This window comes from Macaca thibetana, chromosome 17 (genome assembly GCF_024542745.1).
Source record: "Macaca thibetana thibetana isolate TM-01 chromosome 17, ASM2454274v1, whole genome shotgun sequence".
Lineage (NCBI taxonomy): Eukaryota > Metazoa > Chordata > Mammalia > Primates > Cercopithecidae > Macaca > Macaca thibetana.
Window position 1 is genome coordinate 16815551 of NC_065594.1, and position 25387 is coordinate 16840937.

The window sequence follows — 25387 nt, forward strand, 5'->3', positions numbered from 1 at the left end:
GAGAATAAATCATTTTACTATTTTTGGCTTCAGTTGTTTCATCTGTAAAACAAGGACTTTCTCTAAGTAATCTCTAATGATCTTTTCTGGATTGGTAATTTAGGGTTGGTCATTCAGCCACATGTGCAGTATCCCCCGCCCCCCCCCCCGCCCAGATACCCAGGTGAAAACACTTATTCCCAGCTCCAAAAAGATGGATGTGAGATTTGGAATCCTTAGGAAAGGGCAGTTTTGGAGTACACTTAGGCTGAGCTTCCTGACTTCATAGATGAGTTCTTCAGCCAGAAACAGTTATGGAATTGCCAGGTGTCACATGCATTCTTCCATCTGGAGGCCAGGACACTGGAGGCAGCAGCCTGGAGCACAAGGAGAATGGAGAAGGTCCTGAGATGCCCACACTCAGGCCCTGACAATGAAGCAGGATGTTCCGCTGACTCATTCACGGGACTCCTGACAGGTGTGCCTCCTTTACCAAGCCCAGGGCTCTCAGCTCCTAACAGGAGGGAGCGCGCAAGCAAATGAGACCGGAACTGGAGTACAGGAGCACCGGAACCAGCCAGCGAACTCCCTGCGGCCCGCGGCACTTTTCAGGGCGGGGGTGCCTGCAACCTCTGAAGCCCCAAAGGGCATTTTTTACAGTGCTCTTTTAGCTCTGCTGACCGCGGATGGCTTAAGTGTTAACAGCTGAGTGGACTCTTTGCCTTTTCGCATGAGTTGGCCGCCCTGTGCCAGCAAGGGCAAAGGGCCAGTGTAACAGCTGTTTGTATCTGCACTCGTGGCTCCTGAGCTCCTGTCTGGCATACAGGAAAAACGAGGTCGCATCAACAAATTGAAGGATGGTAAATGTTGGGGACTTTATTGCCAATGAAAGCGGCTCTCACTGGGAGCTGAAAAGGGGATGGAAAGCTGAAAAGGGGAGGAGGTGAGTAGATACGTGAAGTCTGACCATCTACAGCAGCTGGATTATTCTCCAAAGTTACACTGTCATGCTGACCCTCTGAAGCCAAGACACTTCTCTCCGACATCCAGCTGTAGTTTCTGCTCTTCTCCAACTGAGTATGAGGTATTTATGGGCACAGGTTGGGGAGTGGGGCAGGGGAGGAGGTGGGGGTAGGCATGGGTGGTTTAGGGAAAGACAGCACTCAAATGGGAAAACAGGGATACAAATTCTCACTTTGTGCTGCAGTTACAGGCTTTTCAGCTTGAGGGTGGGCTTTTCACCAGGGGCCTGCCCTTTTCTGCCTAGAATGTATCTACCTCCTGTCCCTGTGGTTACCTGTTCTCCTGGAAAGGCCCTTGGCCATATGAAGACAGTATTATTTGCTGAGAAAACCTTAAAAGGAGGATGCTCAATTGGAATTGGACTGAATTGTATTTGTCCTGAGCTTAAGGCAAAAGTTTTAAAGCTATGAGATATTCTACACTCAGCTGAATATGAACTCCTCTTCCCTTTTTCTCCTTAAATCCTCTTAAAGCTTTCTAACATTTTATATATTTCACCCACTGAGAGTATCTTCCAAAGATAACTTGAATTTTCTTATGAATGCTTTTAGAGTGTCTTTTGACGATTAGAGTTAGAGTTTGGATCCGTTAGCATGGTCTTTGCATTAAAGTTATTTAAGTTCAACATTTCTCTTACATGTAAACAACACAGCTGTCAAGGTGCCAAGAATTCCTTTGCCCATCACCACAATTGAACTAAAGGCCAGATATACAAGTATACTCCCTTCATCTTTTCCATTGAAAATTCTACAATACATTATAGAATATAAAGGTTGTTTTGGAGAGAGGAAGAAACTGAAATGGGAAGGAATTTTTAAATATTACACATGTGGAGAAGGGGTTTATTTTCTCTATATACATTTTTATAAAATGTACTCATTGAAATGGACTTGGGACATCATAGCTCCTATTTCCATGATAGTGATAGTCATCATGAGGTCTGTAGTTTTCTAAGATTTTGGTAGCTATACTGATTAGTCCTCACAGGAAGCCTTAGAAAATTACAGCTCCTAAGGTGACAATGCTAACATCAGCAAAAATTCATATTGATTCTGTATAAGACTGTGACAGAAAGATCGTGGCTGGTCTGGCTGGGCTGGATTCAATTTGAGTGAGCACTGTCTCCTAGCTGGAAGTAGAGTTGAGGTAAAACAGAGAAAGTGAAAAAATAAATCTTTAAGAGGAGTCTGAGGAGGGAGCAAGACCAACAAAAATCTGGGACACAGAGAAGTGGCATCATTGGTTGCCAGCATGAGGGTAAGGATGAGATGGGTATCAGTAACTGGAATATGAATCCACAAATGAAAGACCGGACACATTGAAAGCAGATCCAATAGTTGGAATGAGCAAGGAGGAAGATGCTAAGGTTGAATTCTAGATTTAGGCTGTTTCCCAAAGCTTATTCATTTGCTCTCTTTGGCTGTCTGACTCCATTTAAAAGTTCAGGAGAGGTGTTTACAATAATGTGCCAAGATCTTATATGATGAGAGGACTGGACACTAGCAGAACAATTCTTCTGAGAAGAAAACAGTTTTGGGAGTCTGAGGCACAGAGAGATCTGATGGATAACATAGTCTTACCAAGCATTAATTTAAATCCCAAATGGAACAAAAGGGCTCTCAAAAAGGCTGTAAAAGTTACATAGGTGTCAGAGAACACTGTTTGTAACAAATAGAGTATAGGAAGTAGCTAAAATTGAAAATAATAATAATTTTAAAAAAGGGAAATACCAATTGTCAAGGTGAGTCCCAACTTCAAAGAAATTTGAGAAATAACAAGACTAGAAATTGGGGCATATATGTCAAAGGTGAATTATTTCTTTCTCTTTTACATTCTAAATTTGTGAAGGATAATAGGTTTCTACTTGTGGTAAGAGACCAAAAAAGAGCCCTTCACATGTGGTAGCACTTAATGGCACGATCAAAACAATAGCAATGAGGATAGGATTTTCAAATATTAGAGGATCTCCCTTCTGTACTTGTGTAGAATATTTTAAATTTCAAAACAAGGAATTTACATGATATACTGAGAATATGAATTTATTCAATAACTTTACTATAAAAGCATACTCTAATATTTTCAAATTGCACTATAGACCATATGTTATTTGTTCTGTTCCTGCAGTCCACTCGCCAGCACACCTATCCATCCCTACAAAACTCCTTGTGACTCTGTATGCAAATCATAGCGTTTCACCACTGCCACTAACTTAGGACTCAAGAATATCCTGTTCCTCTCAATGCAAGAGTGTATAGTATGACTGGATCCAGGCCAATCAGAATCCTTCTCTAGATTTTCCATACTAACTCTGTAATGGAAAGCATTCTGTAAGCCACCCCTCTGATACCTGTAGGGAGAGTACAAAGTATATCAATGCTTATCTAGGATGATGCAGACCTAGCACAGCCTACAGTCATGTTCTAAACTTATGGTATAAAGCTGTGTGGAGAAGATACTATTGCCAATGCCCAGTGAAGAAGGGACAGAAATGGAGAGTGGCTGGGTAGAAGCTAGCACACTTTTAAATCCCTAAGTCCTGGTGTTTCTTATACAGACACCACTTCTTTTCTTTAGAGTTAATGAAATCCTTAACTTTAGGGTTAATGAAACAGGTGTGGTGACTCATGCCTGTAATCCCAGCACTTTGAAAGGCCAAGGCAGGCAGATCACCTCAAGTCAGGGGTTTGAGACCAGCCTGGCCAACATGGCAAAACGCCATCGCTACTAAAAATACCAAAATTAGCCAGGCATTTGGGTACAGACCTGTAGTCCCAGCTACTCAGGAGGGTGAGGCAGGAAAATCGCTTGAATCCAGGAGGTGAAGGTTGCAGTGAGCTGGGATTGTACCACTGTATTCCAGCCTGGGCGACAGTGAGACTCCATCTCAAAAGAAAAAAAAAAAAGAAGTTAATGAAGCCCAATATTACTCCTCTCCTTTTTCTTTTACTAAAATTAGTAAATCAAATTTAAATAAGATTATTACTTGTAAATAAAAAATATTGTAAAAAAAGAGTACCATTTAGGCAAATTGTTGCTTCTGAAAAGACTGCATTTTGTGATTTATACCAGAGTAAATTATATAAGAGCCAAATAATCATAGTAAGGACAGTACAATGTCTTTATGACACTGATATAGTCCTATTGGTAAAAACATTAGTTTGGTGCCTTCTATAGGTGAGGTTGAGCATAAAATTAAGGAGGCAAACAAATAAATGAAAAACAAACAATAGTCTTTCTTACCTATAAAACTGATATGTTTACCTCTGAATAAAACATTCATTACCAAAGTTCTTACTCTATTAAACCTGTTAATTGTCTTCTCCTGTGCCTCCATGATTTGTACTTCAGGGATAATGTGGAAGAAAGTTGAACTCTTAATTTACAGTTCATCTTAAAATGGTAGTTTCCCATGGTTAATGTATCTCAGTTTATTTACATTGACAAAACTGGATGTTCCTCTGTAGCAAGTTCTAAATAGCTATTTTGTGAAGTTTAGGGTCACTGCTACTTTTGTGGGGTCACTTGTCAGAATTCTTTCAATGAAAATTTTTCTGAGTTCTTGCAAGCCAGACAGGTCTTTCAGAACTTTGAATCTTGTGTTGAAAAAATCTTAATAAACATCTATGATATGTAACGTTTCCATCAAATAATGACATATTTTCATCTTGTGTTTTATCCTTATATTATGACAGAAATTATATATTTAACAATTTTTTAAGTGAGTGTAAAAATGCCTTCTACTTCCTCAGCATCTGCTAAATTGTGAGCCTTCTTCAGAGTTCGTGGAGTTGAAAATAGTAAGGGAAAACTGGAGAACAGGAAGAATGGGGAGAAGAGATATACTTACCATTGATTTGTGGTAGCACATCCTGGCATGCCCAGGGGCTAGCACAGTGCTACATATGTATAGCTACTGAGAGATTTTTACCAGGACGTGTGCCCATGTATCAGCGGCCACAGTTTCTTAACTGATTCTCTTTCTGTACTTTGTCGTCTGCTTTCTCTGGACAACCTTTCTAAGCAAGTGACACTGAAGAAGTGGTATTTCTGCCCATAACATATGCAGAAAAATTACTCAGTATTTGTATTTGTTCACTTTATTATTTTGAAATGTAAAGTCATGTGAGTAGGAATTTTGCTTGGTTGGTTCATCACTGTGGCTTTGGGAAGCTACAGTGGTAGTATTCTAGAAGGCTCCCAGAAAGTGATTAATGAATTAATGAATAAATGAATTAATAGATACAATCTGAAAGAAAAAAAATGGATGCAAAAAACATTAAGACTAAAAATTTCATAATACTGGGTAAGTTACTGAATAGAGTAGGTGAGATAAAGGAAGTTAAAGCTGTTTCCAAAAATCATTAGATGGCTGGGAGAATGAGGTCATTAACTGAGGTAGAAAGCATATGTACAGGTGAGAGAAATGGCAGAGGAGGTATTTATTTTGTGGTCTGCCTGGCTGTCCTCATGGAAAAGTGCATTAGATAGGTAGAAAGGCAAGGCTGAAGTATAGGAGAGAAACAGGATCATAAAAGTAGATTGAAGCATTATTATCCTGAGGTTGATGTTTAAATTTTACATAGATTATTGCTTCTGTCTGGAGTGATTGTTCTTTCTTTCTATGCCTTGAGAAACGTTCTTCTTCACCATCCGGATTAATGGTATTTTTATTTGGGCAGTTCAATTGACAGAAGGATATGTAGTAATTTTTCCTTGATACAACCATCACATTTTTCCTTGAACACAGTATTAAACTGATGGCACAGCATTAGAAACAATAAATTATATTTCTTTTGGCTCTAATCCTCATCTTCATACACACTTAACCAAAAATGAGGGTAAGAAATACATTTATTATCAAATAGTAGTAATAACACCTTAATAATAATAATAATGAACACTTTTAAAGCTAAATGAGTGAAAGTATTAAGTGAAATTGAGGCACTAGCAGTTGAAGAGAAGCTAAGAATAAAAACTAGGAGAAAACTATATTAAAATGGATAAAGAAATGCAACTTATGATTAATGAAAAGAGAATGGTAAAGAAGACTCAGATGGAGAAGAGGGATAGGAAGTAAAGCAAGAAATTTACTTGCTACTTATTATGGAAGGAAAATTCAAGAACAAGGTACCTATAATGTGAAAACATGCAGAGTTCAAGAAGTAGGTGTTTAGTGACTCAGGACACTGATAACCTATTAGATGACTTTTTGGTCAAGATAAGAAATAGAATCAAGACCAAAGATAGAATGGCAAATAAGCAATAATAAGCATAAGGTGCTCCCAGTCCTTCCCAAAAGCTTAATGGCATGATGAAAAGAGGTATAATAATAATCCAACCAGTTGTGGTTTCCTTAGGAATGTTATACTTTTGTTTTATTTTCAATATTAACTAATATTAATATTAAGATAATCGGCAGATGTACATTAAAAGAAGATATCCAATGTAACACAACTAGATAGAAGGGATAAGTTCTAGTGTCTAATAACATGGTGGGTGACTATAATTAACAAGAAATTAACATTGATTTCAAAATAGCCAGAAGAGAAGATCTAAAATGTTGCCAACACAAAGAAATGATAAATGTTTGAGGTCACATATATTTTAAATACCCTGATTTGATTAATACACATTGTAGGCATGTATCAAAATATAACCATATACCCTATAAATCTGTACAAGTATTATGATTCAATTTAAAAAGTTACAAAAATATTAGGCCTGTTTATTATGGAAATTAAAACAATACTATATATTTCTAAAGATTCATGTATATATAAGGACTATTCCAAGCACATTACAGCAAGAATCCATGAGGTGAAAGGGAAACCGAAATAAGTGAGGATGAGGCAAAAAAAAATTAATGAAAGAAAATATAAAACCAAAAAAAGACAGAGGCTCCACATGGTCCAACAATACAAGTTTATCATGCATAGGGGTCAATATAATTAACTCAGCCCAATGGATCTGGTGCACATTTGGGGAAAAGCAGAGATGTAAGTAAAAGTCTCAACACTCGTGCTTGCCAGGACCCTGGAGCTATTGTGGTTCTCTCTTCGGTTGCTTTCAACTTCTTTCAGATTTTGTAACATACAATAAACCCACCTTCGAAAGGAGAGGGGAGGGGAGGGGAGGGGAGGGGAGAAGACAAGACAAGACAAGACAAGATGGGAGGGAAGAAGAGGAGAAGAGAGGAGAGGAATCCAATATAAAAAAAGAGATCATCCTTTTTTATGGCTGCATAGTATTCCATGGTGTGTATGTGCCACATTTTCTTAATCCAGTCTGTCACTGATGGACATTTGGGTTGATGAGTTTGTGTCCTTTGTAGGGACATGGATGCAGCTGGAAACCATCATTCTTAGCAAACTATCACAAGAACAGAAAACCAAACACTGCATGTTCTCACTCATAGGTGGGAACTGAACAATGAGATCACTTGGACTCGGGAAGGGGAACATCACACACCGGGGCCTATCATGGGGAGGGGGGAGGGATTGCATTGGGAGTTATACCTGATATAAATGACGAGTTGATGGGTGCTGACGAGTTGATGGGTGCAGCACAGCAACATGGCACAAGTATACATATGTAACAAACCTGCACGTTGTGCACATGTACCCTAGAACTTAAAGTATAATAATAAAAAATAATTAAAAAAAAAAGAGATCAGAACTTCAAGAGAAAGACACATTTAATGGAACAAAATCCCAAAGGATATAGAGGAGGAGAAGAATATAAACAAAAGGAGGGGGAAAGAGATTTGAATGAATTTAGAAAAGAGAGAATAACTCCAAAATGGAAGAAAGAAGAAAGAGTGAAAGTAAAGAGACTTTTTAATCTGCTGGAAGAAAAGAATGGCATTGTATGAAATTATAATTTCTAAATCAATGTTGTTAGATACGATGGCAATAATTTTCTGTGTGAATAAGATTTCCAGTTAGATGTGAACAGAAACACATGAATAATAATAATCTTCCTATGATATAATGGAAATAAAGTCAAAGTTTTAATGACATTTACAAAATCTTTCAGAAGCCCAGAATACCCCTTTGAGCTTTTGATTATCTTAGTATTTTAATATTATAATTACAGCATGTCAGTACTCTATTTAAAATGTAATTATCAAAGCTCAGAGGAAACTGATTCTTATGCATCCATAATTTTATACAATATAATTTTAGAGCGTGAGCTATTTTTATGTTATCATTTTAATCATAGAAACAGTAGTTAGGTTGAAAGTCTAGGGACTTGTATATTTCTTTTTCAATGGGGTTTTAAGATAATCTTTGCTTTTAAAGTGGCCTTGTCACGGAGTATACATTTATCTACAATAAATCAAATTGCTTCTGTTCAAATGGTTCATACAGTTTCCACAAACATATCTTAACAACAAAACCATATCCTACAAAAAATATGTTTTATCAAATCCTTTCACATAAGCCATTTTTTTTTTCCTACAAGAATTAGGAGGACATTTTAGAATATATTTACTGGGATGCTTTATTGATTTTATTCGAGTATCTGCTTAACAGTCATCTCAACAAGACCTTCTCTGGCCATTCTATTAAAAATAGCCTTTCAACAAAATGTAAACTTGACAGCTAGGGTTTTGCCTTTTTGCCAAAGTATCCCTGGGACCTGAAAAGAGGTTCTTACATGCAGAACAAACAACTCTTATAGAATATATTATGTATACTTACGATTATTTTGTTGGGTTGGAAGTGAAATTTAGAAATTAAAAAAAATTTCCTAGGTGTTTCACATGAACAGTCAGAATGAGAAAGCACTCAACCAAAGCAATATCTAATTCCTTATTTTTTTAAATTATTATACTTTAAGTTCTAGGGTACATGTTTACAACGTACAGGTTTGTTACATATATATACATGTGCCATGTTGGTGTGCTGCACCCATTAACTCATTGTTTACATTACGTATATCTCCTAATGCTATCCCTCCCCCCACCCCCACAATAGGCCCCGGTGTGTGATATTCCCCTTCCTGTGTCCAAGTGATTTCATTGTTCAATTCCCATCTATGAGTGAGAACATGTGGTATTTGGTTTTCTGTTCTTGCGATTTGCTGAGAATGATGGTTTCCAGCTGCATCCATGTCCCTACAAAGGAGACAAACTGATCCTTTTTTATGGCTGCATAGTATTCCATGGTGTGTATGTGCCACATTTTCTTAATCCAGTCTGTCACTGATGGACATTTGGGTTGATTCCAAGTCTTTGCTATTGTGAATAGTGCCGCAATAAACATACGTGTGCATGTGTCTTTATAGCAGCATGATTTATAATCCTTTGGGTATATACCCAGTAATAGGATGGCTGGGTCAAATGGTATTTCTAGTTCTAGATCCTTGCGGAATCGCCACACTGTTTTCCACAATGGTTGAACTAGTTTACAGTCCCACCAACAGTGTGAAAGTGTTCCTATTTCTCCACATCCTCTCCAGCACCTGTTGTTTCCTGATTTTTTAATGATTGCCATTCTAACTGGTGTGAGATGGTATCTCATTGTGGTTTTGATTTGCATTTCTCTGATGGTGAGTGATAATGAACATTTTTTCATGTGTCTGTTGGCTGTCTTCTTTCAAGCATATGTTTTCTTTCAAGCAAACTCTAACAGACCTGCAGCTAATTCCTTTTTAAAATAAAGAATTGCATAGCCCCTCCCTCCCTTCCTCCCTTCCTCCCTTCTTTCCTTCCTTCCTTCCTCCTACACATGTTATTAAGAATGCTAAGTATTAGACATTGTGGATACCAAAACAAAATAACAAATCATCTGTGCCCTTAAAATACATGCAGTTAAGCCGTGCACATTTTCACCCTTCGAGAATAGATACACTTTTTGCAGAGAGTTAAAGATGAACAAATAACATGATGAAGCTGGTTAACACAGTGGGTGTTTAAGTGTATGTGTGTTTGTGTGCGCGCGTGTGTGTGTGTGTTTTACAAAATGAAATGTGAGTGAAGCAATGAAGCTAATATTCTCAAGAGGTTTAAGACAGATTCAGGGGAAATTCCAAAGGAGACACGGGGAATATGTTATGAGAAATAATACATTTTTTGGAATACATGTAGAAAAAATCCCAATTGCTGTGAGCCAGTCTCCCATCTAAGTACCAATCCCCTGTACAAACAAACTCTGCGTTCATCACATTCATCAGAAACATATACAGTGGTTTGGTTCCTCGGCCAACTAAGCCTCATTAATTTATTAACTTCTTGAAATAGGATCCCAGAACTTAGCAACTATGTCTAACAATATTTCCCGATACAGTACATGCAAGAAATAAAATGGCAGGAACCTGAGTACACATTTCCTAAGAACTCTGGCACAGGGAAGAGTTAACTTCTCTTCGTGTCTTCCTTGCTGAACAGTTCTCATCACAGGTCTCAGCACAACCTTAGTAAGTCAAAGCAGGGTTCCCGGCAAGGCAGTGATTGGCACACCATAAGGCACAGCAGAGGGAAGGGATCCTTCTTTTGTTCCCTTTGCCACCATTCTTTTTTTGAAGGCATCCCTCTTCTGCACCAAGATAATCCATTCTAAATCAAGGCGAGAAGGGGGAGCTAGGGCTAGAGTGAAGACTGGAGTTGCTCTGTGCTGGTAAAAGGGAATAAAATGTTGATGGGAGAAAAGGTAGGTTATCCACACTGACAGCAGGTAGAATCTGCCATTTTGAGTAAATACACACAGGATTCAAGAGCTACTCATATTTCGTGGGACAGAATTCAACAGGATGTGTAAGTTCAAGTGTGCATGCTAACAGCCAGCTTCACATTATAACACCTCATTGTAGCATTGGGAGTGATAAATTTATTTTCCATTAAAAATAAAACATATGAGGAAAACCTATTTTTAGGTCACACCAAAGGAGAAACATTCAACTAAAGAAGGGAGTTCTCTCTTATTTTGTCTAAGGGTTGCTGTACAGCTTTAAGTCACATCTCCCTACCACGCACTGAAATGGAATAACAGAAATTTCCAGGAGCATTTGGTTTTCAAAAATTGTCAATATAAGAATCAGAAATAGGTTTTGATATCAAAGTGTAAAGCAACCCCTACATTTACCTCATCTTTATGCTCCCCTAGTGGGTTCTTTATCTTAGTACTTGTCCTATTGAAATTGAAATGACACTGAATTTAACTGAGTCTACTGGGCCATCCACAAGACTAAGATTTTTGAGGGTTGAGTCAGTGGTGTACTGATAAGCCAGCTCCAGAATGTGGTAGTTCTGATTTGTGCCATTCCCCATTTTATTGCTATGAGAGTTCCCGCCATTGCCTAATTTCATGTTTTCAAAGATTTATCAATAATATAATTTCCAAATATGTAATTATTGCCTCCAGTACATGACAGGCTGAGACAGAGTCTTTGCATCATCTAACACACGGTTGGCAACACTGTTATGCAGTAAGCATTTGCTGAATTCTAGTTGAGGAAGTTATAAAACCATCCTCAGAGACTATTAGCTTTTCCAGTTCCTCCATTGTTTTACCTCAGGGCACGCCACTTTTTATGAAAGCAATTTTACTTTCTCCAGCCAATAGCATCCCCTTTTATAGTCTGTAAAAGATGAGAAGACAGAGGTTTAAGGAGTGTCCCAGGTACTACATCACAAAGTCCGTGGCTATTTCCAAAGGTAGTCGATTTCACAGTCTGCTTTGAAGGTTAATGCAAGCTGACTTTACATCACTACAAGAGTAGCTGTTATTCATACAAATGGTTTATCTCGAGATTTCCCTTAACTGTAATTTTTATAGCTGAGTGCAAATCGGTAAGAAGAGTATGTTTGTTTCTGAAGAAAACAAAGCATATATTGAGGGACTTAAATAACCTGGGATGTGTTTAATGTTATATTTGCTGCCATTTATTTTGCAGATTAAAAGAGTCTCCAAAAGACTAAATTGAACAAGTCAGGCAGTTGCAGCAGAATGAAGATTAGAGCCCTTGTCTGACTAATTTCCAAGCCTTTGTTTCTGTGGCCACGAGATAAAAAGCATAGCTGTGCCATAGAAGTTGGACAGGGGTCTAAGGCAGACTTGGTCTGCCCCCTGCCTAGTTCCACTGAGCTTTCCGGGTTTCTGAATGGGTCAACGTGCAGAGTTTAAGAGGTCAAAAGGAAAAACTGAAGTGTTCATAATGAGAAGGGTCACAAAGTAACTACTAGAAAAATTCGCAGGCCTGGAAATCAGGCAGAGGGGTGGCAGGGTCCAGGTGTTGTTTCAGGGAAAGGGAAATTCAGGGAAAGAATCTGGAGGAAGGCCTGTGCTTTCTGGTGAAAAAAAAAAAACAGTTGCTTGGTGGCTGTGTGTGGTGGTTTGTGCCTGTAGTTCCAGCTACAGGAGAAGCTGAGGCTGCGATGGAAGGGCTGCTTGAATCCAGAAGGTGGAGGCTTCAGTGAGCCGTGATTGCGCCATTGCAGTTTAACCTGGGCCACAGAGTGAGACCCTGTATCTTACAAAACAAAACAGAAGGTGGATTAGAGGATTTTTTTTTTTTTAGCGAGTTTTTCTAGATGTTTAAATGTTGAATGTAATTCTCTCCACACTTGCCCCTCTGCTGTTTATTTAAGACACTTCAGGAAGTATCTTCCCTAATTATTATTTAAAGTTTTGAAATGAGATGGATGTTTACTTTAAAATGCAACACCTCAAATGAGACTTGCCTAAATGCAACCCTACTTTATTTTGGGTGTTATTAATCATGGGGAAAATGAAGAGAATTTCGCGTAATTAGTCCATGGAAGAAGTAGAGAACTTCCACTTCCTGGTAAGTATTTGATGCCAGCTAGTTCTATGACTTTATACTTTTTTTTTTTTTTTTTTTAAACTTGATTATAGATTGTTTCTTAGTCATTTCATTCTAAGTACAAATAAAGCATCTTAATAGGACTTTGAAAGCATAGAATTTTGTCACATGTACAAGAGTTATATATTTGACATATAATTTAAAAAATAAAATACACACAACTCCTCTTTCTAACTTGAACAGTGGTCACATTCTTCAGTTTAGGAAAACATTAAGTTGCTCACCATGTGTTTATTCTGCCAATAGTATATTTCATTTAACCCTTTTTTTCTGCCTGTTAGTCCTTGAGCTTTATTAGATTATTTATTGACTAGAAATTCTGGCAGTCATATGAAAGAAGGAATCCAGTCAAGTTTCCTCAAATATTAAAATGGATAGCCTTGGATATGTCAGATACTAAGTCTCATAGACATTGCCCTTTGAGAAACAAGTTCTTCTTTTTGATTTATGTGCTCATGTACACTAATTTTTCAGGAAATTGATTTAAAATATTTTAAGTGTTTCCAAAACATCACCTGTCAGTTCACAGGCATTTGAAAATGTAAATAGAGCTCTGGAGTCAAAGAGCTCAAATATGTCAGACAGCAAATATAAATGAGCACAGTCAGCATGTGTGTTGTTCCTCCAGAGCCCACATTCATCTTTAAAGTCCCCAGGGCTAACTCTCCAGGCCTTACATATTGAAGGTAACAAACTGCCTCCTTGTAGATTTCTTTCTACCTTGCCATTACTGTCAGCATTTGGAGTTCTGCTATCTAAATTTCCATACATTAAAGTCATTAAATACAAGGCAATGGCCCCAAGGAGAGCAACTTTTCTCTGGATCTACCTCTGTGCTTGTGTGTGGCTTGGGAGGGCCATGTTGTTTGTTGAGAGCATTATCATTATGTCAGTGAAGGCATCTGGTCATCATTCCCTGTACCTGGCCCCTCAAATTAAGCTGTTCTCAGCAGTCTTCATGCCAAGGTTACTTCACTGTCAGCTTTCAGTGGCAGCACAAAGTGAGAAATATGCTGGTGGATTTGATTACAAAAGTGTCAGTATGTCAGAGAGAAATCATTAGACATTTGGAAGCCTAATAATAAAACTGAACATGCAAAACTTTGAGTAGCCAAGCAAACCAAATTTGGGGGTTATTTTCAGAATTTTCTCTTAAATTTTCAAAATTTTATTTTTGGGACATCTGAAATCTATGATGAGAGAAGACAGAATCAAAATGTTAGGTGTGTAGATATACGAATTTCTCATTATTATAATAGGTTTGATGTTTGCCTACAAAATGTATGTCTATCAATAAAGCTCCGTTTAATTATTCTTAATTTGAAATAAAATATGCATAGTTTTGTCTTAGATAAGGTTTGTTTCTTTCCATGGCATCCCCTTTTATCTCATGGTGCCTACCTCAATGTTCTTACAGAGGTGATATCAGCTTATATTTGCAAGGCTTCTGAGTCAAGTCTTGTGTCCTTGCTCTTCTTTCAATATTTATTAAAACAATATAAATTGAGTGTTGGTTAATATGCATATATTGTGGTGGATATTTTTACCATATTGCTATACATGATTTAATGGCAAGTTAATATACCTGCATCATATCTCTTACATACTGCTGGAGGAACAACAGGATGTCAACAAATAATCTCATTGATGAATGGGAGATGTGGAGTAGCCGTAGGGGAAACCTTGCTGGTAGTCAGAGATGAGATCATCACCACAACCACTGCTTCTAGTCAGTCATGAAGCTGATGCTAAATCCTGGTTAAGGAGAGCTGGATGTGTGCTGAGTGCTAATCCATCCTGCCTGCTACAAGCGGTGGGGAGATTTATCAAACTGCAGCACAGTGACAGAGAGAGGCAATAGGAAATGGAGTTGGAGAGATAAGCAGGGGTAGTTAAGAGTTTAGATTCATTTTATTTATGATGAGAAGCCACTGGAAGAAGTATATTCTCTTATTTATGTTTGAGAAGGCACATTCTACGTTTGCCTGAACAATAGACTACATGGGAGCAGGAGTAGAAACAAAGCAACAAGCTATCAGGCTAATTGTGATATTCTAGGGTTTGGACCATAGGTGCCTGAGATGGGATGACAGCAGTGAAGATAAGACTTGGTGAGATTCAAAGTACATTTTGAAGCTGAAGCCAATACTGTATCTTTCTTCACTCATTCTCTTCAGGATTTGGGTATACACCAGTAAAATTAAACAATAATACTAATATCCCCAGCTCTTACCTGCACCAGTTCACAAAGTACTTCCACTTTGAAATTTCTGGGAACCCCAGAAGTGCCCTACAAAATGTTCACAAATAAATCAGTTTCTACCAAGTGTTTCCACTGCTCTTTACTTCCCTTTCCTTCCCACTTTCCTTCTCTTACATAGGTGTTGATACCAAGGATGTTTAAACATTCTGTACACTAAAGTTCATTTCAGAGTTCCCTTCCACAACCCCAAGATAACATGCAGTTAAGCAAAAAGGAGAGAAAAAGGCCTCATGGAATTCAGATGCCAACTGATTCTCAGGAAAGGAGGATGGGGAGTAGAAGCGATCTAGTATAATTGGTTTTTGTTGTTGTTGTTTTGTTTTGTTCTGTTTTGTTTGAGACAGAGTCTTACTCTGTCGCCCAGGCTGGAGTGCCGTGGCGCGATCTCGGCTCATTACAACGTCTGACTCCTGGGTGCAAGCAATTCTGCTGTCTCAGCCTCCCGAGCACACACCACCGTGCCTGGCTGATTTTTGAATTTTTAGTAGAGACAGGGTTTCACCATATTGGTCAAGTTGGTCTTGAACTCCTGACCTCAGGTGATCCACCCACCTTGGCCTCCCAAAGTGCTGGGATTACACACGTGAGACACCACACCCGGCCGATCTAGTATAATTGTAAAGTTGTCATGGATGCTCTTTCTGAGTATTAGTTCCTAGTTTTCCTCACTTCTAACAGCTTTTTGGTATTAAAATGAACAAATCAAAACAAAATGAAACAAGTAAAACAAATCAAAACAAAATGAAACAAAATATCAGAATAAAGCAGTTCAAAATACATTCTCCTTGTCTCTCTTCCCAGTCTATGTTACTTTGATGCAGAGATTAGAAAAAGTAAACTTCGGTGCTTTCGTTTGTTTGTAACCATTTTAGATGTATGTCTCTCCAGACAGAGTACAATGATTTACTAAAGTTAATTGTACTGCTGTACGTTATGATATTTTTATTTCAATTGTCTTATTGCTCCTTTTTCATGGGCATTGCAAATACAGCTGAGTTAGCAGCCACATCTCCGCAACCTCTCTGGCTTTCTGCACTTTCTGAGGGTTCGAAAGCCCCTGCAGGGCCTTTGCCTGCTCCTGTCACACCACGCAGAGATTCACCTGTCACTTTGGTCTCCTAGTGGAACCTGGGATCAGCCTCCTGGAGACAGCTATTCTTTTCTCTTTTTTTCTCAGAAATATAACAGTTCTGCAGTGGAGTTTGGCTTCTTCCCAAAAGCTCAATTCGCCTGCAAGACCCAAATACAGACAGAACTTTCTATTGTGCCATACAATATTCTTACATTACAATCAATATGCCCTCTGCTTTGCCCCTCGTGTTTCGAGTAAATAATTATATTTTGAAAGCGCACAGATAAACCAGTACATCCTGGAGTCACATCATCCTGGTTCAGGATGAGGACAGGAGAGAGAAGAGTTTAAAAATGTATGCATCTTTTGATTAGAAGTCGTTGAAATTTCAATAAAATCTTACTACACAGAATTTTTATTCCTTCTTTCTTTATTCCCATACTTTTTGTGAATTAGAATCCCTGGATATTTTATGAAGGGCACCTCTTTCCCTCAAATAACCTCTAGGACCAGTTAATATTCTTAAGTCAAGTGACTCTTTGAGATTCCAGAAAACTGGGGGAGGAGTTTATAGACAAGGAAACCATCCCATCAATCAATCAGTCAATCCGTCAATCACATATATAGATAGAGTACATAATACGTGTGAGACTTTATGTAAACCAGTCTTTTCTGTCCATAATCTTGCCTCAGGAAGAGAAATAGGTTAAAAGACACACAGACAAAGGTGTGCAAGAATCTGTTCTGAGATTCCTTTAGGTATCCCTGGATTCTTTGCAACCTAGAACTGATGTGCTCGAATTGTCTTGGGGTAGGCATTTTCACCTAATCCACCTTTTAGATATTAAGAACTAGGACTATGTAGACAAATGGATACAGACTGGTAAAATATTAATTATACTAATTTACTGAAACTCATTTGTCATTTGTGGTTTATGCACATCACTAAATAAATCAGATCAAGTGTGTTTCAAGTTGTGCTTGGAGATGCCATTTCTTCATTCAGCAGGTATGTAGTGAAGACTTTGTTCTGTGTTAGACACCATTCTGGGCAAAGGCTGCGGATACGCCAGTGAACAAGTCAAATAGAACTTTGGCCTCATAAAATTTAGTTGTGAACCACTCAGCCTTGAAAATACATTAGGAATTATATAATCTTATGGGTATTTTTTTTTTTGTCCTGAAATGCTTTATTATCTACATTGAGACATTCAGAGTATGGTAGACTTAAGAGATAATTGCTTGTAAGAAAAGAACATTTAAACTGTAACTTTACCTCAAAGGCCTCCTTCTCCGATTTTCCAAAGACCCTCAGAATAAATGTCATATTTACAGCAATGTAGATTTAAAAGACTGGTGAAAAGTATAATTATTTTTAAATTATAAGGTTTTAAATGATAATTTGATAAGAGATGCCTTAAAATTAATGCCTTCAAATTGATGGGATAAGCAAAAATGGATGTTGATGTACATACGTCATAAAATATGAGGTATTTATAAAATGAAAGTTACACAATGGAGTGGACAGTCAAGATCAGCAGGCTTCTCTCCATTCTCCTTGGGAGCTTTACAGTTGCAGTGTGTAAATCTAATCTCATTACGAACTAGAAAATTCTGACTTTGAGATTTACAATGTAAGTCAAGCGATTTTCTAGCCTTGTTCTCTTCTTTAAGTCACTTTATTCAATTCTATTCTGAAACTCCTTATTGACAGAAGAACATTCTAAGTTTTGACAAAAAGAGCGTGATACTCAATGGTGGATATGTGCCACGTTTTCTTTATCCAGTCTATCATTGATGGGCATTTGGGTTGATTCCATGTCTTTGCTATTGTGAATAGTGCTGCAATGAACATATGCATGCATATATTGTTATAACAGAATATATTCCTTTGAGTATATACCCAGTAATGGGATTACTGGGTAAAATAGTAATATTTCTGGTTCCTTTGAGGAATCGCCACACTGTCTTCCACCACGGTCAAACTAATTTACATTCCCACCAGCAGTGTAAAAGCATTCCTGTTTCTCCACAGCCTCACCAGAGTCTGCTGTTTCTTGACTTTTTAATAATCACCATTCTGACTGGTATGAGATGGTATCTCGTTGTGGTTTTGATTTGCATTTCTGTAGTGATCAGTGATGTTGAGTCTTTTTTCATGTTTGTTGGCTGGCTGCATGTATATCTTCTTTTGAGAAGTGTCTATTTGTGTCCTTTGCCCACATTTTAACGAGGTTTTTTTTTTCTTATAAATTTAAGATCCTTGTAGATTCTGGATATTAGCCCTTTGTCAGACGGATAGATGGCAAACATTTTCTCCCATTCTGTAGGTTGTCTGTTCACACTGATGATAGTTTCTTTTGCTGTACAGAAACTCTTTAGTTTAATTAGATCTCATTTGTCAATTTTTGCATTTGTTGCTATTGCTTTTGATGTTTTCGTCATGAAATCTTTTTCAATGCCTATGTCCTGGTATTGCCTATGTCTATGGTATTGCCTAGATTTTCTTCTAGGTTTTTTATAGTTTGGGGTTTTACATTTAAGTCTTTAATCCATCTTGAGTTAATTTTTTGTATAAGGTGTAACAAAGGGGTCCAGTTTCACTTTTCTGCACATGGCTGGCCAGTTCTCCCAGCATCATTTATTAAATAGGGAATCCTTTCCCCATTGCTTGTTTCTGTCAGGTTGGTCAAAGATCAGATGGTGGTAGATGTGCAGTCTTGTTTCTGGGTTCTTTATTCTGTTTCATTGGTCGATGTGTCTGTTTTTGTATTAGTATCATGCTGCTTTGGTTACTGTAGCCATGTAGTATAGTTTGAAGTCAGGTAGTGTGAAGCCTCCTGCTTTGTTTTTTTTGTTCAGGATTGTGTTGGCTATGTTGGCTCATTTTTGGTTCCATATGAATTCTTAAAATTACTACTTTAAGTATTTTTATTCTAATTTTGCGAAGAATGTGAATGGTAGTTTAATGGGAATAGCATTGAATCTATAAACTACACTGGGCCATTTGGCCATTTTCATGATGTTGATTCTTCCTATTCATGAGCATGAAATGTTTTTCCATTTGTTTGTGTCCTCTCTGATTTCCTTAGGCAGTGGTTTGTAGTTCTCCTTGAAGAGGTCCTTCACTTCCCTTGTAATGCTAGCTGTATTTCTAGGTATTTTATTCTCTTTGTAGGAATTGTGAATAGGAGTTCATTCATGATTTGGCTCTCTGCTTGTCTGTTGTTCGTGTATAGGAATGCCTTTGATTTTTGCACATTGATTTTGTATTCTGAGACTTTGCTGAAGTTACTTATCAGCTTAAGAAGGTTTTTGGCTGAGAATATGGGGTTTTCTAGATATAGGATCATGTCATCTGCAAACAGAGACAGTTTGAGTTCCTCTCTCCCTATTTGAATACACTTTATTTCCTTCTCTTGCCTGATTGCCACAGCCAGAACTTCCAATACTATATTCAATAGGAGTGATAAGAGAGGGCATCCTTGTCTTGCACCAGTTTTCAAGGGGAATGCTTCCAGCTTTTGCCCATTCAGTATGATATTAGCTGTGGGTTTGTCATAAATGGCTCTAATTATTTTGATATATGTTCCTTCAATACCTAGTTATTGAATTTTTAACATGAAAGGATGTTGAATTTTATCAAAGGCCTTTTCCGCATTTATTGAGATAATTGTGATTTTTGTCTTTAGTTTTGTTTATGTGATGAATTATGTTTATTGATTTGCATATTGTGTATTTGCATATTATATAAGGGACTTGACTGTGGAGGGGAACAACATAGCTGGGGCCTGTCAGGGGTGGGGCCGGGCTTGGGATGCATGCTGGGCTTAATGCCTAGGTGATGGGTTGACAAGTACAGCAGACCACCATGGCACACATTTACCTAAGTAACAAACCTGCGCATCCTGCATATGTATTCCGGAACTTAAAATAAAATAGATACAGTAGAATTTAGATGGAAAATTAGTAAATAAAAAAGAAGATACCTTGTAATACTTACATAAAAGAGCATAAACTTGGCTTTATGGGAATCTCCATCATTAGTAGAGATAGGGTAGGAATTAAAAGTATGTTTTCATAATACACTTAAACTTACTCATTTATTTTAAAAACCTCAAATATACAAACACACTTCATTGTTTTAAATCAAATCAAATGTCAAATGTTGTGAGGTGTCCAGTTGGCCCTCAGTTTATGGATTAGTTTAAGATGGACTCAAATCCCATATGTCTATTTTCCTGGACTTTCAGTTATAGTATTCAAGTGTTTAAATGTTTAGTGTTTAAGGGAGAATCAAAATAACTGTTAAGGTCACGTTTAACAGAAAATGGTGGTTTTTCTTGGCAATAAGACTTCAAGGTTTCTATGCATTTTACAGTGAAAATAATTCAGTGAGCTTCTCAGGGTGACTTATTTGTGAATTTAATTAATGCAAATCCAATAATGCAAATCGATTGCATAGTCCAGAAACATAAGACTGAAAATGAAAAACCCTTTATATAATTTTTATCTTTAATTTTATTTTTTTTCTTTCTCCAAGAGTTTATGGCTCTTTCCCAGTTTGAAATAGTTAATTTCCCCTGAGGCCCTTGAATGTAATGAGTTGTTAACTTAGTAACTGCTAATTATAAACTACTCAGCCTTACTTAAAAAAAAAAAATCGAATCATTGCTGATTTCATGCCATTTGATACATTTTAAATTCCTATCCATAAGTGATTTTATTTCTAATAAAAGGAACCAGTAGCATAGAGTGGCTATTAAAGGCTTATTGACCTTGAAGCTTTCTAACATCTATTATCCAATCTTTTCACATTGCAAAAAGTGGGCCCATGTGTTTTAGTATGATTACACAAAATAAACCACAGCTTTTTGTCACATATACTACCTAAGTTGATAGCTCCAATTTTATTGAGCTCTTATCATATGCCAGATGCTATGCTAAACACCTTCATATGTTACTTTCTAGTCTCACAAAGGTCAGTATTCTTACAGTACCCAGTTTAAAGGTGTGGTCACTGAGGATCTCAATGGTTAAGTAATTCATTCAGGGGCTCATGACTATTAATGATACAATCTGGATTTCAGCCATGTGTGTCTGAATGCAGGTGCGTCACCTCCGTGGTATGCTGCCTTGCGCACACCAACAATTACTTAGTTATATAAGAGCTCAGGTATATTCTCCTTAAGAAGTTAATTCCACTCTCAATTTGCTATTCTTTTGGCTGGTCCAGCCTTTACTGACAATAAACTTCCTACAGCACCTACTCAGGAAAAAAAAAAAAAAAAAAAATAGAGGCAGTGTGCGGTGGCTCACACCTGTAATCCCAGGTCTTTGGAAGGCCGAGGTGGGTGCATCACCTGAGGTCAGGAGTTCAAGACCATCCTGGCCAACATGGTGAAACCCCATCTCTACAAAAATACAAAAATTAGCTGGGCATGATGGCGGGTGCCTGTAATCCCAGCTGCTTGGGAGGCTGAGGCGGGAGAATCTCTTGAACCCAGGAGGCAGAGGTTGCAGTGAGCCGAGATTGCGCCATTACACTCCAGCCTGGATGACAGAGTGAGACTCGGTCTCCAAAAAAAAAAAAAAAAAAAGGAAAATCTAGTAGATCTTTTGTTCATAATTTCACCTATAGTGAATTATTTAATCGTATGCTATAGAATAGAGTCTTATGAGATTTTTATCATAATTGTGAAGTTAATTTACCAATTTATGTAGTGTATTTACAGGTAGTGATTTCTCTTCTGGCCTCTTCTGTGTTTTCTCAGATGTCTTCTTATTGTGTCTTCTATGTTCTCATATTCTGTTTCTTTTGGGTCTAATATTTATTGCAGCTCTTCTGATAACAATCTTTGGGCTTCAAAACTTTGCTAGACTATGCACCCCTGCATCAGAACAGAGTTGCATCTATATGGAAGGACACCCCCAAGGCTGATCAATCTTGTTACCCAGAACTTTATCTGGGGTCCCTGTGGACTGTGCTTGCAGAAGTCAAGATTGGAATAGAGTTTCTGCTAAAGAGATGGGTGTATCTTTTGCTTTTGGGAGACAACAGGGTCAGAAAGTACAGGGATAGGTAAGATGGTGACAGGAAAAGGTAACAATGGAAATACATGGAGATGAATTATTGGTGTGGCTAGGATTTTAATCTGCTGGGGGAATGAGCATTAAAGTAGGGGGAATATACTTATTGTAGGATATTTCAGAATATATCCTTTGGTTCATTTTTCAAATTACACCTGTATTCCTCTCACCTCATTCCTACTCTGCCACCCACCCACAGATTCTCATGTCATGAAGACTTCCTGTGGGGAAAAGAAAGATCAGACTATTACTGTATCTATATAGAAAGAAGTAGACATAAGAGACTCCATTTTGTTCTGTATTTGAGATGCTGTTAATCTGTGACCCTACTCCCAACCTTGTCTTTGCAAGAGACATGTGCTGTGGTGACTCAAGGATTAAAGGATTTTGGGCTGTGCAGGGTGTGCTTTGTTAAACAAGTGCCTGAAGGCAGCTTGCTGGTTAAAAGTCATCACCATTCTCTTAATCTCAAGTACCCAGGGACATGCACACTGCCAAAGGTCGCAGGGACCTCTGCCTTGGAAAGCTAGGTATTGTCCAAGGTTTCTCCCCATGTGATAGTGTGAAATATGGCCTCGTGGGCACGGAAAGACCTGATCGTCCTCCAGCCTGACACCCATGAAGGGTCTGTGCTGAGGAGGACTAGTATAAGAGGAAAGAAGGCCTCTTGGCCATTGAGATAGAGAAAAGCATCTGTCTCCTGCCTGTCCCTGGGCAGTGGAACATCTGGGTGTAAAACCCGATTGTATGTTCTATTTACTAAGATGGAAGAAAACTGCCTTAGGGCAAAAGTGGCATGTGCTAGCGTGATGCTGCTCTTTATGCACTAAAAAGGTTTATGGAGATGTTTGCATATGCATGTCAAGGCACAGCACTTTTCCTTAAACTTATGTCACAGAGATCTTTATTCATATGTCTTACTGCTGACCTTCTCCCTGCGATGATCCTATTATCCTGCCACTTCCCTTTCTCTAAGATGGTAAAGATAATGATCAATAAATACTGAGGGAACTCAGAGACCGGTGCCAGCGTGGGTCCTGTGTATGCTGAGCGCAGGTCCCCTGGGCCCACCTTTTTTTTCTCTATACTTTGTCTCTGTGTCTCATTTCTTTTCTCAAGTCTCTTGTTCCACCTAATGAGAAACGCCCACAGGTGTGGAGGGGCAGGCCACCCTTTCACTTCCCACTACCAACCTGGGCAGAGTATTTTCCCTAGCAAGAAATTATGTCATTTAACAAAAAATATTATTGGTGGAAATACTCGGTAGGTGAAATAAGCAAACAGTAAGCCATTATTTGGGATCATTTTGCAAATCATCAAGTCCTAGAGACAACTACTAAATTGAATGCTGAAAGCACTTGCTAGAGAGGCAATATTTTGGCTAAAAACACAAATTTTACATCAATTTGAGCTAGTCTCCTTGTTAGCCTATTCCCTTATCTAGGAAAGGAGTAATTAAAACTGTAGCAATCTCATAAGCACATTGTGAGTTTTAAATTATAAAGAGCATTAAGTGTGACATTTGGCACACAGTAAATAGTCAATGAATGATCATTGCCAATATAGGAAACAATAACTGGATCAGAAAAGAAAGATATAGAACCTTCTTTCCATCTAAACTTTATCTTAAGTGATTTTATTTCAAAATGTACACATTAGTCGACAATTTAACCTATATAAGACATTTCACCTTAATATGTAATCTGCATTTAAATTGTTTGCAATTTCTCTTCTGCTGTTTCTGTTATTATATTGACTTGATTTTAGATCTGGGTGAGGAGGAGGGCAGCGGGAGATGCTGACTGTTCAGAAGAGTGGGATAATATGACATATATATGGGGATACTCTGCCAAGTAAAGTGGAAAAATTCTATAAACAGTACTCTGAATGCTTTATGAAAGCAATGAAGCAAGTTCCAATGGAAAAACTACAGAAGAGTGGTGCGGCGGCATCTTTCTGGGGAGCTGCTTTAGAATACTATGTAAATTATTCTGCAAACCCTAATGGTGGTTTCACCCAGCTTTCCTTAAATTCCAAATATATCAATCTATAAAAAAATTAACTTAATTCAAATTTATATTTTGTTACATTGTTTGACTATGCTAACAAGATGACATTTGTAAGATCCAGGGGAACTAACATGTACATTTTCCTGCAGAATTATTTCCATGCTGCTGTGTCTTAGTTTAATGTACTCATCTACCTGGCTTGTAAGGATGCCATTTTCGAAATCTGGACATACATAGCTGCTTACTCAGCAATTCCGCTCAAAGGTGTGCATATTTATCAATGAGCACAAATATTATCAAGAGGACTGTTCAAACATATTTATTTTAGCATTATTTGTCATAGCCTCAAACTGAAAAATATTCAAATGTCCATTAACACTATGATGAAAATAAATTATGATATATTCACAAATAAAAACCTACACATCAACGCAAATGAACTACCTACAGTTGCATTTAACCATATTTGTAAAGCTCACATATTGTTGAGCAAAAGAAGCTGAAAACAAAAGAATCCACACTATTTGATTTCAGTTATAAAAATTACCCAAACTGGTAGGACTAAACTATTGCACTTAGAAATTCTTGCATGAATGGAAAAATACAAATAAAGTAATTACCATAAATGTCAGGATAATGACTATTTTGGGATGGGAGAATGCATAATGAGGACTTTTGGGGTCTTAGTAAAATTCTATTTTTTTAATCTGTTCTGTGATTACTCAGTATTTTGCTTTTGCTAAATCATTAAGCTGTACATTTTTGTTTTGTGTACTTTTCTATATGTATGTTATGGTTCAAGTAAAACACATCATCAGAGAAACACCTTTCAAATTTGTTGAATAAACTGCTGCTATCTGTTTTGTATTAGGCACATATAACAAAATGTATTTCATTTTCACTTTGTTCTTTACTGTGTAAATGAGCTCATGAGTATTAAAGAAATTAATCAGAGCTATTTAACGCCATTATAATTTATTAGTTCTTCTATTAGGCTATTTTAAATACATATGTAAGTAAGAATGACTTTATTGCCTTTTTTGATTTATATTACTAAAGGATGTTTCTAGTATTTAAATATCGCAACAGGAACTTTTCTAAAAATTGCATTTATTTTCTATTTTT

General features: G+C 37.5%; 1 long non-coding RNA gene across 2 annotated transcripts in view; it reads left to right on the forward strand.

Moving 5' to 3' along the window:
* The first annotated feature begins 660 nt into the window (after nucleotides 1–660).
* The window catches only part of LOC126940858 (uncharacterized), a 164217-nt gene continuing 139490 nt past the window's right edge, over nucleotides 661–25387 (forward strand). For both annotated transcript variants that reach the window (XR_007720944.1, XR_007720943.1), the window contains exon 1: nucleotides 661–1063. This is a non-coding gene — a long non-coding RNA (uncharacterized LOC126940858). The remainder of the gene's footprint in view (nucleotides 1064–25387) is intronic.